Here is a 3,845-nt window from a genome sequence, read left to right as displayed (position 1 = left end):
AAGAGTAAAGATACTTGGATTAACAAAAAACTTTTCATGTTGAAATTGTGTTTTGAAGCAATTTAAAATTTTCGCGCGGTACCGGGCCCGAACCTTATGAAACACGTTCAATAGAGTCAAGTAAAAAAAAAAATTCGACACCGGGTAACTAGCAATGGTCTTCGTATAATTTAACAAAAAAAAAAGAAAAACAATGCACTTCCAACAGAAGTGATGGCGAATTTCCTTAGAACTGTTTTCTCCAATACACGATTCTTCAAGTGCTTCAAAACACATACAAAACACAAATTCATGTAAAATACAGTCACACACAAAACAAAAATATCGCCATGATGTACAAATCAACCAGCACGAAATCCAGAGCTCACTTTGATGGACAAACACGAGGAAACTGAAGGATTTAATTGATCCACATTTCTTAGCCATAAATATTTCAAAGCTTCCTAAGATTGATATGAAGTTGAAAAATACCGATTTAAATGGTTCGACAAGTGATTTGGACGACAAGTGAACAAGTGATAGCTGGACTTGGAATAAAACGTTGAATGTTATATTTAACTAAAATTTCATATTCCACCTCCTAGAAGATAGCTTTCACATAAAAAAAAATCATAGTGCCCGTGTAACAAATGGGTGAGTATCGTTTAAAAATAAAGAAAAAAATGTGTAAAAAAACAGTTAATTTTGTGTTTTCTACGATAAGTTTGGTAAGTAGACGTATGCGAGTCGTCTCGATCGTTGACTGCAGTACTTTGGGGTTTTGCTCGTTAAGATTTCTGAGTCATCGGTTTCTTGTTTCACGTCAAACTGATAACATTCTGAATTCTTTAATAATATCTTGAACGATAAAAACTGTACTTTACCATTTCCTATTTTTGCTTCTATTTTAATGAAAATGTATATAATATATTCCGGTGTGTGCAAAGTTCGAAATACTATAATTAAATTCGTATGGAATAATACGTTTGTTGATGTCATGGACATTTCCATCAAAAAGCTGACAAAGCATAGAGTTTACCCTCTTCTTCGCCAATTTGAGGCATTGTGCTGTGAAACGTATATTCGCAAAATATTTTATACTGTACAATATCTCGAAGCGTTTATATTTATTGGTTATAGGTTATCGCTTTGAGTTCTTGAACCACCAACGTATCAAATCCATCTCTGAAGTGTCTTTTCCTCGTAATTTAAATGATGTGTTACATTAGAATTAGAGTCCTCGACAAACAGGCTATATATTCAAGAGTCTGTAACTTTACAGGAAATAGCAGATGGCTGACAATAAAACGATATCTTGAAATTAAGTACAATTAAGGGCTTTTAGAATGTATTTCCAATGGTTATATTTCCGTCATTCAAAATTGAATTTCCATAATACCACCGTACAAGTAACTCCCGAAATAATGTGTTAAGGTTCCAACTGCGAGGCCACCAGTATGAAATTAATTTTAGTTATTGAAAGCGAAGCATGTAAATTTTTGAATAATAAATGATTCCTGTTTCTACTACTACTTGTACAATCTAATGGCGTTACTAATAAACAGAACAAATTAAACTAACGGAGCGAGACAAGTTACCATCCATGCAAAACATTGATTTGTTAGCTTAGAATAACAAACCACAACCCAACATGTACACACTTCAACAATCTTGGTACCTCAAAGCATCGACCCAAAGCGCGGAACAGTGAACCGTAACATTCGTCTGGTAACCTAGTGCGATCAAAGGCTGCAGCCACAATCACCCCCAAAAGATCGCCGTCCGAGCGGCATGATTAACGATCGGCGCGCAAACAGCTGAGCGGTCGAAGGCAGAAAAGCGGAATGGACAACCCCCTTCGACAACACGGGGTTCAACAAGGGGTCTCGTCGACATTGACCCTTCGGTGTCGCGGACCGCGTTTGTTGGCGTGGCAGACGGTTCTTTCACTTGAAGCTGGATAGGAAAAACAAGCAAAACAGGCAAAGCTGATCCCGAGGAAGAGGCGAGTTCGGACCGAGATGTGGCGGAAAACCACGCGAACCGGTTCCACCGCGTGGCGGGGCGGTTGTTGATGGGGATCGCCCGCCTCGAAACGCAACCTGAAGATGCAGTTGCTGTTGATGGATTCGAATGGGAATTCGCTCCCTCGCAGCCGTTCCGAAAAAAGTGCCGTTTTAATGCTAATGATGACCATCGCTTTCGCGTCCTTTCACGCGCCACCGAAACTGCAACGCGAGAAGCTGCGTCTTGGGTGGATTTTTATTCGATGCTCTCTTGGTCTCTCTCCCTCTCTCTCGTTCACGTTTTTCTTTTTTTCTAATTTCTAATCATGTTTATTTTTCTTACACTCCTTACAAGAGTTCAGTTCTGCAAGAGGACTGTTGGGAAGGGCTTTCTTCTACTCACCAAACGGGAGGACCGGGAAACTGTTGTCCGTGGACCTGTTGTAAAGGGTTCAGGTCCCATACTGTTTCGGCCTACCATCGGAAGGAGAAAGGAGAAAGAGAGAGTGAAATCGAGACAAGGAGCTGCACAAACCGAACCCCGGACGGCGATAATCGAATGAAGCTGCACCCAACAACGAACGATGGGTCAACGAGGTGAGCAGAACGTACTGCGCCAAGTGAAAGGGCGGGCGCAAATGCGCGGAAAATGGATAAAAATTATTTACTTATCAAGTCCGCCCGCTCCGTACTCCCCAGTGCCGTCCGCAAACCCGGGTATGTGGGTGTGGGTGTGGGTGGATGGGAACAGGCTCTCCAGTTGGATGAGGAAGAAGCTCGAACCTGGAAAACCGGAGGAAGAACCAGCATCCAGGTCGTCGCAAGCTGATGGGAAAACGACCGCCCAACTCCCCCACAGACGATCGGTGCGAACGGGTCTCGAATTTTTCCACTCCAACGGAACGAAACCGGTTCTGGTCGTGGAGGTGGACGCTTCTTTCCTTTTTCCTAAGCCACTTTCGCGGGGTTTTGCGTTCGCGTCCGGTCGTAAAAGATTCCAACCTTCCTCTCCGCGGTCGCGGTTGATTAGGAGAGAAAGGAAAGGAAGGCATCCTCATGAAGAAGATCGACCCGTTCGCTTGCCTTACGATCCTCCAGGGTGGTGAGAGGATGTAGGAGGGGGAGTCATAAATCTGTTGGCTTTTCAGCGAGTGGATATGCGTAAAATGCGCTGATACTTTTCGCAACGCTTCACACGCGGAATGGAATGGTAAAGTGCAACGGTAAGACGCATCCATCGGACATTTTACGATAGGCTTCCGCGTGGAACAGTTTGTTGAAGGGATGTGTTCTTTACTTTTTTCAATCTACGTCGTTATCTACCAGTCTTGAGATAAAGAAGCGCTAGTGCTGGAAGGAGGTTATGGATGATGCTGATGTTGCTTAGTGTCATAGATCTCTTAGTCCGTTGAACATGGCGGCACGACGCGCTGCTATTTATATTCGGATTTTAGAAGCGAGACAGTGCTGCTATGAAGCAGTGCTATGATCGTTCTATTTTTGAAAATTGTTATTTCAACCAACTACTGCACGGCTCATCAAGTTTTCGAAGTTGGGTCTCGGGAAAAATGTCTTCCAAAAAAAAGTTAAACATAGCAGTGGTGGATGTTTAAAAATAAACGTACTGCCGAGCATTGTATGTGTCAAACAGCGAACCAAATACTCGCTTGTAACCAGCACGGCATTCCACCAAGAACAAGAAGTTACCACAAAACAGAACAGCCATGCGGTTACTTGCTTATGTACGGGATCATTTGATGCGCACCTGTAATCACAAGTCAGGATGGCCGAGCGGTCTAAGGCGCTACGTTCAGGTCGTAGTCTTCTCTGAAGGCGTGGGTTCGAATCCCACTTCTGACA

The 3,845-nt window shown here is 43.0% G+C and overlaps 1 non-coding gene across 1 annotated transcript; it reads left to right on the top strand.

The window, feature by feature from the left end:
• The first annotated feature begins 3,762 nt into the window (after window positions 1–3,762).
• Window positions 3,763–3,845, top strand: Trnal-cag (transfer RNA leucine (anticodon CAG)). The gene has a single exon. It is a non-coding gene; the product is annotated as a tRNA-Leu (tRNA).

This window comes from Anopheles ziemanni, chromosome 3 (genome assembly GCF_943734765.1).
Source record: "Anopheles ziemanni chromosome 3, idAnoZiCoDA_A2_x.2, whole genome shotgun sequence".
Lineage (NCBI taxonomy): Eukaryota > Metazoa > Arthropoda > Insecta > Diptera > Culicidae > Anopheles > Anopheles ziemanni.
Note: the sequence above shows the minus strand (reverse complement) of the source record. Positions and strands in the feature narration are given on the sequence as shown.